Here is a 12,308-nt window from a genome sequence, read left to right on the forward strand (position 1 = left end):
AGAAAAAATTGGTATGATAACTTGCATATTAATGCAGGGACTATGTCAGTATTACAAACTACTGCAAACATTTGGGTGCAAATCTATGATTGGATTTATTGGATTCTATCATGGCTTGGCCTAGAACAACATACACCGCTCTTAGTGGGACTTATCCTACTCTGGGTGTTTGTGGTCGTAATTTGGCCATTTCTCAAGCCATTAATCAAGGGATTGATTCCAGAACGAAAATAAACCACATTCTGCTTCCTCGACCGGCAAGCATGGATGAAACCACAACCAAATACCAAGAAGTCCTAGACTTCCTGGGAAAACAAAACCAAGACTTACTTGGAACTCTGAACTATTGTGAAGAAACGGGAATTCCTCAAACAAATGTGGTATTTTCTCCCACATGAAAGAACAATTTAGCCCTGTAGTCATGCCCGTAAGTCTATGGGATGCCTACTGCCACCACCTACCCATTATAGGAGGAAACATTCTGAAAGGACTCCAGCTCCTTTGGGGCTTGGTAGAATATAAATGGGTCCATTTGACCTTAGGTATAGGACTAATTCTCACAATTATGATTGGCTTTGAATTTAAACGAAGAAAATTTGGAATTACTAAGGGAGAATGGGGATCGTTTTTAACACTGATCTCCTCAACCATAATCATATCTTTTAATTACGAACCAGAATGGGCCATTTATTGTGCTACCATTCACTTGATTCTAAAGACATTAATTGTCTGTCATTCGGTCTTAACACAGACCTCGAACCAGGATAAACCTTCGTTTGTCCAAACCAAAAACCAAACCAAACCTTTGAAACACAGACGCGACCCGTCTCTGGGTGACGCTAAACCAGAAAAACAAAATAAGTCCAAGCAGCTACCACCTTGGAAGAAACCAAAACCACAGAAAACCTGCGTACCAAAATGGAACCAAAAACTTACGTTACTGGAACTCAACAAACCCTCTGCATCTATGCGAAAAAAAAAACAACCTCAATATTCCTTTATCAATATCCAAAAATTAAAGAATGGGTAACTAGAAAGAAGGAAACCAACACCACACAGAATACGGATGGTGGACTGAGCCAAGAACAGTTCTAAAAGAACACAACATTGGACAATGTTTAAATTGTAATGGACGTAAAAAGGCACAGAGACTAATATGCACATTTTGCTCAATGCTATTCGAAGAATTGAATATGAACATATTACTTTCTGTATGCAAACCAACAAAGATGTTGCCAGACCCAGATTTGATCAAAGGGGAACGCATTCGACAAACACCCCTTTCAAAAGAATATATGGTACAGTATGACCGTAGAAGAGGCCATAACCTGGCTGAACACTTAATGATACTCTCCATAGGAAAATATACCTTTGTGGACTGTCTGAACTATGTTGCAAAACTACAAAAGCGGAATGAAGAAAACCTAACTGACCTAAACATGCTCCGATCCAACATAAAACAAGACGTGTTTAATTACGTAACCAGAGAAGCCAACAGACCGTTACCTCATCCACAAATCGATATGATAACCGAATGGTCAAAATGGACATGGTCACCCAAAGCCATAGAAACGGTGGTAACTTATACATCACCGACCCATGATTGGAAATGGACGGAAAGAGAATATAAGAACCCACCTGGATACAATGACTGCCTCCTGAGGGAACTCCGGAGACAACACAAAATATCCCCGTACATGGCATGCGAAAGAGACCGCAAACAGGATCTCAAAGACTACCATGAGTACAAAATGAGGATTCTGAATGAAAGACCAAAACGGATGGTCCAACAAACTTCATGGTACAGTTGGAAACACGATGGCTGTCAAGGCCCCGAACCAAAACCAACATGGAAACCAGAGGTCCGGCTCTTTGATCACCAACATGATTGGAAACGAAATCCACTGATGAAATTCGTTCGAACCCCAACAACTGAATCTGATCATGAAACCCGCCATGGGAACTTTCATAATAAGAGCGTCAACTGCAACAAACTACACCGCTGATGAATAAAGTGAAGATAATAATAATGGAGCGCAGAAAAACGAAAAACTCCTGATACATGCTGCTATTGGTACAACAATCATTGTAGAACTCTGTTCAGCTATCATTTGAACTTTTTAAAGACACATGGGGAAATCTCGCTTTTCAAGAGGGGGATGTCACGGGATCCATTACTTCTTCATGAAAAGACTCGATTCCTCTGTGGAACTTTACCTGATTATATTATATTGTATAAGATTAAGCTTAACAACAATGATGCTATTAACTTGTTAAGTGTCATGGGATCCGTCTACTTCTTCATGAAAAGACTCAATTCTTCTGTGGAATTTTACCTGATTATATTAGATTGTAGCAACAATGATACTATTAACTCTTTATTGTATTTTAGCCTAGCAACAATTAAGTATAACTATGACTACGTGGCAGCTGCTCTTTACCAGCTACTTATCAGCTACTTATTGTATTCTCAGCTAATTAAGTGTTTAACGCGACCTTTAAACAATGCTGACCGAGGCACAGTTTGAGATTCCAGTTCTTTAAACAAATGATGTAATTGCTTAACTTAGACTGTAAGGGATAAAAGCAGAGCTAAAACAGACAGAACTCACTCTTGTCTTGAAACACAGACAATGAGTCACCCAACCATCTCGGCTTAACTGCAGATCCTCTGAACCACCAGGCTTGCAGAAAAGACACATTTGTGCAAAATACAGACCGATCGGATGAAACATACGGACGGCTAAGAGTTTGCTGAAATACGCCTGCCTAAAAGATTCTCGGTTGAGGCACTGCATTCTAGCCTGAAGAAGATACAATCTGAACCAACTAGCTGAAACACGCTAGTCTAAGAAGATCCCATTTGGGACACTCAGGTATTAAGCTCTGCTTTTATCCTAGGTACCTTTTAAGAACATTCAAAAAGGCTGTAACGATTGTGATTAACTGAAAACATCTGATTGTGAGTATTCAACTTATTATAGTGATAAATTTCTATTATATTTTACACCACACACTTCGTATTCGCCGAACCTTTATTTGATAAGATATGTTTACCTTTGTGTTGGTATGTTAAGTCTAGAACTTAGCTGAGAAGGCATTAGGATTGACTTAAAGTGAATCCCTCTCACTCCTAGGTGAAAGGATAAACTGAAGGGACCTAGAGACCTGCGATAAACCCAGCCGAGTTTGTAGCTATCAGGACCATACAGTCAATAGGGACCACTGGTAAACTTGACAGGTAACGGCCTCAGGTATATGCCCGAGGTACTGTAGTTTAATCCGCTAGTAACCCATACCTATTGAGGATATCCACCTGAATAACATAACATAACACACACTCTAGGCTATACTAGCCCACACCATTCCACAGACAGTATCCCCACTCTAGGCTATACTAGGCCATACCATTCCGCAGACAATGTACCCACACTGGACTATACTTGCCCACACCACACCGCAGAGAGAGTCCCCACACTGGGTTATACTAGCCCACACCATACCATAGACAGTGTCCCCACACTGGGCTATACAAGCCCACACCATTACGCTGAGAGTGTCCACATTCTGGGCTATACAAGCCCACAACATAACGCAGAGCATGTCTCCGCACTGGCTATACTATCCTGACCCTACCGCAGAGAGTATCCTCACTCCGGGCTGTACAAGCGCACACCATATTGCAGAGAGTGACCCCAGTCTGGGCGACACTAGCCCACACCATACCGCAGAGAGTGTCCCCACTCTGGGCTATACTAGCGCACATAATACTGCAGAGAGAGTCCCCACACTGCGCTATACTAGCCCACACTATACCATAGACAGTGTCCCCACACTGGGCTATACAAGCCCACACCATTACGCTTAGAGTGTCCACATTCTAGGCTGTACAAGCCCACAACATAACGCAGAGAGTGCCCCCACATTTGGCTAAACTAGCCCACTCCATATCACAGAATGTGCACCCACTCTGGGCTATACTATCCCGACCCTACCGCAGAAAGTGTCCCCACACTAGGCTGTACAAGCCCACACCATACCGCAGAGAGTGACCCCACTCTGGGCTATATTAGCCCACATCATACCATAGTCTGTGTCCCCACACTGGGATATACTAGTCCATACCATTCTGCAGATAGTGTATCCACACTGGTCTATGCAAGCCCACACCATGTCGCAGAGAGTGCGCCACTCTGGGCTATACAAGCCCACACCATACTGCAGAGAGTGTCCCCACGCTGGTCTATACTAGCCCACGCCATACTGCAGTGTGTGTCCACACTATGGGCTATACTAGCCCATACCATACTGCAGATAGTGTACCCACACTGGTCTATGCAAGCCCACACCATACCGCAGAGACTGTCCCCACTCTGGGCTTTATAAGCCCACACCATACTGCAGAGAGTGTCCCCACACTGGTCTATACTAGCCCACGCCATACCGCAGAGTGTCCCCCCCTGGGCTATATTAGCCCACACCATACCACAGAGAGTACCCCACACTGGGCTATACTCGCCCACTCCATACCAGAGGGAGTGCCCCCACATTGGGCTAAATTAGCCCACAGCTGAAAATGTGTCGCTGGTTAAAGCACAGCAGGTTAGGCAGCATCCAAGGAACAGGAAATTCGACGTTTCGGGCCAGTGCCCTTCATCAGACTCTGGCCCGAAACGTCGAATTTCCTGTTCCTTGGATGCTGCCTAACCTGCTGTGCTTTATCCAGCAACACATTTTCAGCTCTGATCTCTAGCATCTGCTGACCACACTTTAAACTAGCCCACACCATACCACAGAGAGTGCCCCCACACTGGGCTATACTAGCCCACTCCATACCGCAGAGAGTGACCCCACATTGGGCTACACTAGCCCACGCCATACCGCAGAGAGTGTCCCCACTCTTGGCTGTACTAGCCCACGCCATACCACAGAGAGTGTCCCCACTCTGGGCTAAACTAGCCCACCCCAGACCGCAGACAGTATCCCCACTCAAGGCTATACTCGCCCACTCCATACCGCAGAGCGTGACCCCACATTGGGCTATACTAGCCCACTCCATACCGAAGAGAGTGACCCCACATTGGGCTATACTAGCCCACTCCATACCGAAGAGAGTGACCCCACATTGGGCTATACTAGCCCACACCATACCACAGAATGTGTCCCCACTCTGTGCTATACTAGCCCATACCATACCGCAGAGAGTGTCCCCACTCTGGGTTATACTACCCCACACCATACAGCAGAGGGTGTCTCCACAATGGGCTATACTAGCCCACACCATATCGCAGACAACGTACCCACGCTGGGCTATACTAGCCCATACCATACCGCAGAGAGTGTACCCACTCTGTGCTATACTAGCCCACACCATACCGCAGACAATGCACCCACTCTGGGCTACACTAGCCCACACCATACCGCAGTGAGTGTTCACACTCTTGGCTATACTAGCGCACATAATACTGCAGAGAGTGTACCCACACTGGGTTATACTAGTCCACACCATACCATAGAAGTGTTTCCACTCTGGGCTATACTAGCCCACTCCATACCGCAGACAGTGTACCCACACTGGGCTATACTAGCCCATACCATACCGCAGATAATGTACCCACACTGGTCTATGCAGGCCCACACCATACCGCAGAGAGTGTCCCCACTCTGGGCTTGATAAGCCCACACCATACCGCAGAGAGTGTTCCCACTCTGGTCTATACTAGCCCACGCCATACCGCAGGGTGTCCGCACTCTGGGCTATACTAACCCACACCATACCACAGAGACTATCCCCACTCTGGGCTACACTAGCCCACCCCATACCGCAGACAGTATCCCCGCTCTAGGCTATACTAGCCCAAACCATACCGCAGAGTGTATCCCCATACTGGGATATACTCGCCCACTCCATACCAGAAGGAGTGCCCCCTCATTGGGCTAAACTAGCCCACTCCATACCACAGAATGTGTACCCACTCTGGGCTATACTAGCCCACTCCATACCGCAGAGAGTAACAACACTCTGGGCTATACTAGCCCACACCATACCGCAGACAGTGTACCCACACTGGGCTATACCAGCCCTTACCCTACCACAGATAATGTACCCACACTGGTTTATGCAAGCCCACACCATACCGCAGAGAGTGTCCCTACTCTGGGCTTTTTAAGCCCACAACATACCATAGAAGTGTTTCCACTCTGGTCTATACTAGCCCACACCATGTCGCAGAGAGTTCCCACTCTGGGCTATACTAGCCCACTCCATACCGCAGAGAGTGACGCCACTCTGGGTTATACTAGCCCACACCATACCGCAGACAACGTACCCACGCTGGGCTATACTAGCCCATACCATACCACAGAGAGTTCCCACTCTGGGCTATACAAGCCCACACCATACCGCAGAGAGTGTCCCCACTCTGGTCTATACTAGCCCATACTATACTGCAGTGTGTGTCCCCACTCTGGTCTATACTAGCCCACACCGTACTGCAGAGTGTGTCCCCACTCTGGGCTATACTAGCCCACAGCATACCGCAGACAGTGTACCCACACTGGGCTAAACTAGCCCATACCATACCGCAGAGAGTATCCCCACTCTTGGCTGTACTAGCCCACATTATACCATAAAGAGTGTATCCACTCTGGTCTATACTAGCCCACACCATACCGCAGAGAGTGTCCCGACTCTGGTCTATACTAGCCCACGCCATACCGCAGGGTGTCCGCACTCTGGTCTATACTAGCCCACGCCATACCACAGAGCGTCCCCACTCTGGGCTATACTAACCCACACCATACCACAGAGACTATCCCCACTCTGGGCTACACTAGCCCACCCCATACCGCAGAAGTATCCCCGCTCTAGGCTATACTAGCCCAAACCATACCGCAGAGTGTATCCCCACTCTTGGCTGTACTAGCCCACATTATACCATAAAGAGTGTATCCACTCTGGTCTATACTAGCCCACACCATACCGCAGAGAGTGTCCCGACTCTGGTCTATACTAGCCCACGCCATACCGCAGGGTGTCCGCACTCTGGTCTATACTAGCCCACGCCATACCACAGAGCGTCCCCACTCTGGGCTATACTAACCCACACCATACCACAGAGACTATCCCCACTCTGGGCTACACTAGCCCACCCCATACCGCAGACAGTATCCCCGCTCTAGGCTATACTAGCCCAAACCATACCGCAGAGTGTATCCCCATACTGGGATATACTCGCCCACTCCATACCAGAAGGAGTGCCCCCTCATTGGGCTAAACTAGCCCACTCCATACCACAGAATGTGTACTCACTCTGGGCTATACTAGCCCACTCCATACCGCAGAGAGTAACAACACTCTGGGCTATACTAGCCCACACCATATCGCAGACAACGTACCGACTCTGGGCTATACTAGCCCACACCATACCGCAGACAGTGTACCCACACTGGGCTATACTAGCCCTTACCCTACCACAGATAATGTACCCACACTGGTTTATGCAAGCCCGCACCATACCGCAGAGAGTGTCCCCACTCTGGTCTATACTAGCCCACACCATACCGCAGACAATGCACCAACTCTGGGCTACACTAGCCCACACCATACCAAAGAGAGTGTACCCACTTTGGGCTATACTAGCGCACATCATACTGCAGAGAGTGTACCCACACTGGGCTATACTAGTCCACAACATACCATAGAAGTGTTTCCACTCTGGTCTTTACTAGCCCACACCATTAGATTAGACTAGATTAGATTAGACTTACAGTGTGGAAACAGGCCCTTTGGCCCAACAAGTCCACACCGACCTGCCGAAGCGCAACCCACCCATACCCCTACATTTACCCCTTACCTAACACTACGGGCAATTTAGCTTGGCCAATTCACCTGACCCGCACATCTTTGTGACTGTGGGAGGAAACCGGAGCACCCGGAGGAAACCCACGCAGACACGGGGAGAACGTGCAAACTCCACACAGTCAGTCGCCTGAGTCGGGAATTGAACTCGGGTCTACAGGCGCTGTGAGGCAGCAGTGCTAACCACTGTGCCACCGTGCCGCCCAAGTCGCAGAGAGTTCCCACTCTGGGCTATACAAGCCCACACCATACCGCAGAGAGTGTACACACTCTGGGTTATACTAGCCCACACCATACCGCAGACAATGCACCCACGCTGCGCTATACTAGCCCACACCATAACGTAGAGAGTATCCCCACTCTTGGCTGTACTAGCCCACATTATACCATAGAGAGTGTACCCACTCTGGCCTATACTGGCCCACACATAACCATAGACAGTATCCGCACTCTCGGCTATACAAGCCCACACCATACCACAGAGAGTGTCCCCACTCTGGTCTTTACTAGACCATACCATACCGCAGTTAATGTACCCACACTGGTCTATGCAAACCCACACCAAAACGCAGAGAGTGTCCCCACTCTGGGCTTTATAAGCCCACACCATACCGCAGAGAGTGTTCACACTCTGGTCTATACTAGCCCTCGCCATACCGCAGAGTGTCCCCACTCTGGGCTATACTAGCCCATAACATACCACAGAGAGTGTCCCCACTCTGGGCTAAACTAGCCCACCCCATACCGCAGACAGTATTCCCGCTCTCGGCTATACTAGCCCACACCATACCGCAGACAATACACCCACTCTGGGCTACACTAGCCCACACCATACTGCAGATAGCGTACCCACTTTGGGCTATACTAGCGCATATAATACTGCAGAGAGTGTACCCACACTGAGCTATACTAGTCCACAACATACCGCAGACAGTATCCCTGCTCTAGGCTATACCAGACCACACCATACCCGCAGAGAGTATCCCCACACTGGGCTATACTCGCCCACTCCATACCGCAGAGAGTGACCCCACATTGGGCTACACTAGTCCACACCATACCACAGAATGTGTCCCCACTCTGGGCTATACTAGCCCATACCATACCGCAGAGTGTGTCCTCACTCTGGGTTATACTACCCGACACCATACCGCAGACAGTGTACCCACACTGGGCTATACTAGCCCATACCATACCGCAGATAGTGTACCCACACTGGTCTATACTAGCCCACACCATACCACAGAGAGTATCCCCACTCTGGGCGACACGATCACACATCATACCGCAGACAGTATCCCCGCTCTAGGCTATACTAGCCCACACCATTCCGCAGAGTGTATCCCTACACTGGGCTATACTCGCCCACTCCATACCAGAGGGAGTGCCCCCACATTGGGCTAAACTAGCCCATTTCATACCACAGAATGTGTACCCACTCTGGGCTATACTAGCCCACTTCATACCGCAGAGAGTGACTCCACTCTGGGCTACACTAGCCCATCCCATACCGCAGACAATGCACCAATCTGGGCTACACTAGCCCACACCATGCTGCAGAGAGTGTACCCACTCTTGTCTATACTAGCCCACACCATGTCGCAGAGAGTTCCCACTCTCGGCTAAACAAGCCCACACCATACCGCAGAGAATGTCCCCACTCTGGTCTATACTAGCCCATACTATACTGCAGAGTGTGTCCCCACTCTGGGCTATACTAGCCCACACCATACCGCAGACAATGTACCCACGCTGGGCACTACTAGCCCATACCATACCTCAAAGAGTGTACCCACTCTGTGCTATACTAGCCCACACCATACCGCAGACAATGCACCCACGCTGCGCTATACTAGCCCACACCATACCGCAGAGAGTATAACCACTCTTAGCTTTACTAGCCCACATTATACCATAGAGAGTGTATCCACTCTGGTCTATACTAGCCCACACCATACCACAGAGAGTGTCCCCACTCCTGGCTAAACTAGCCCACCCCATACCGCAGACAGTATCCCCGCTCTAGGCTCTACTAGCCCACACCATACCGCAGAGAGTATCCCCACACTGGGCTATGATCGCCTACTCCATACCGGAGGGAGTGTCCCCACATTGGGCTAAACTAGCCAACACCATACCACAGAGAGTGTCCCCACACTGGGTTATACCAGCCCACACCATACCACAGAGAGTGCCCCACACTGGGCTATACTAGCCCACTCCATACCGCAGAGAGTGACCCCACATTGGGCTACACTAGCCCACACCATACCACAGAGAGTGCCCCCACACTGGGCTATACTAGCCCACTCCATACCGCAGAGAGTGACTCCACATTGGGCTATACTAGCACACACCATACCGCAGAGAGTGTACCCACTTTGGGCTATACTAGAGCACATTGTACTGCAGAGAGTGTACCCACACTGGGCTATACTAGTCCACACCATACCACAGAAGTGTTTCCACTCTGGTCTATACCAGCCCACACCATGTCGCAGAGAGTTCCCACTCTGGGCTATACAAGCCCACACCATACCGCAGAGAATGTCCCCACTCTGGTGTATACTAACCCATACTATACTGCAGAGTGTGTCCCCACTCTGGGCTATACTAGCCCACACCATACCGCAGACAACGTACCCACGCTGGGCTATACTAGCCCATACCATACCGCAGCGAGTGTACCCACTCTGTGCTATACTAGCCCACACCATATCGCAGACAATGCACCCACGCTGCGCTATACTAGCCCACACCATACCGCAGAGTGTATCCCCACTCTTAGCTTTACTAGCCCACATTATACCATAGAGAGTGTATCCACTCTGGTCTATACTAGCCCACACCATACTGCAGAGTGTATCCCCGGTCTGGGCTATACTAGCCCACAGCATACCGCAGACAGGCTACCCACACTGGTCTATGCAGGCCCACACCATACCGCAGAGAGTGTCCCCACTCTGGGCTTTATAAGCCCATACCATACTGCAGAGAGTGTTCCCACTCTGGTCTATACTAGCCCACGCCATACCGCAGAGTGTCCCCACTCTGGGCTATACTAGCCCACACCATACCACAGAGAGTGTCCTCACTCCTGGCTAAACTAACCCACCTCATACCGCAGACAGTATCCCCGCTCTAGGCTATACTAGCCCACACCATACCGCAGAGTGTATCCCCACACTGGGCTATGCTCGCCCACTCCATGCCGGAGGGAGTGCCCCCACATTGGGCTAAACTAGCCAACACCATACCACAGAGAGTGACCACACACTGGGTTATACTAGCCCACACCATACCGCAGAGAGTGACCCCACATTGGGCTATACTAGCCCACACCATACTGCAGAGAGTGTCCCCACTCTGGTCTATACTAGCCCATACTATACTGCAGAGTCTGCCCCCACTCTGGGCTATACTAGCCCACACCATACCGCAGACAATGCACCCATGCTGCGCTATACTAGCCCATACCATACCGCAGAGAGTATCCCCACTCTTGGCTGTACTAGCCCACATTATACCATAGAGAGTGTACCCACTCTCGGCTATACTAGCCCACACCATACCGCAGAGAGTATCCCCACTCTTGGCTGTACTAGCCCACATTATACCATAGAGAGTGAACCCACTCTGGGCTATACTAGCCCACACCATACCGCAGAGTGTATCCCCATACTGGGATATACTCGCCCACTCCATACCAGAAGGAGTGCCCCCTCATTGGGCTAAACTAGCCCACTCCATACCACAGAATGTGTACCCACTCTGGGCTATACTAGCCCACTCCATACCGCAGAGAGTAACAACACTCTGGGCTATACTAGCCCACACCATATCGCAGACAACGTACCGACTCTGGGCTATACTAGCCCACACCATACCGCAGACAGTGTACCCACACTGGGCTATACCAGCCCTTACCCTACCACCGATAATGTACCCACACTGGTTTATGCAAGCCCACACCATACCGCAGGGAGTGTCCCCACTCTGGGCTTTTTAAGCCCACACCATACCGCAGAGAGTGTTCCCACTCTGGTCTATACTAGCCCACACCATATCGCAGACAATGTACCCACGCTGGGCTATACTAGCCCATACCATACCACAGAGAGTGAACCCACTCTGTGCTATACTAGCCCACACCATACCGCAGACAATGCACCAACTCTGGGCTACACTAGCCCACACCATACCAAAGAGAGTGTACCCACTTTGGGCTATACTAGCGCACATCATACTGCAGAGAGTGTACCCACACTGGGCTATACTAGTCCACAACATACCATAGAAGTGTTTCCACTCTGGTCTATACTAGCCCACACCATGTCGCAGAGAGTTCCCACTCTGGGCTATACAAGCCCACACCATACCGCAGAGAGTGTACACACTCTGGGTTATACTAGCCCACACCATACCGCAGACAATGCACCCACGCTGC

This window comes from Hemiscyllium ocellatum, chromosome 28, assembly GCF_020745735.1.
Source record: "Hemiscyllium ocellatum isolate sHemOce1 chromosome 28, sHemOce1.pat.X.cur, whole genome shotgun sequence".
NCBI lineage: Eukaryota > Metazoa > Chordata > Chondrichthyes > Orectolobiformes > Hemiscylliidae > Hemiscyllium > Hemiscyllium ocellatum.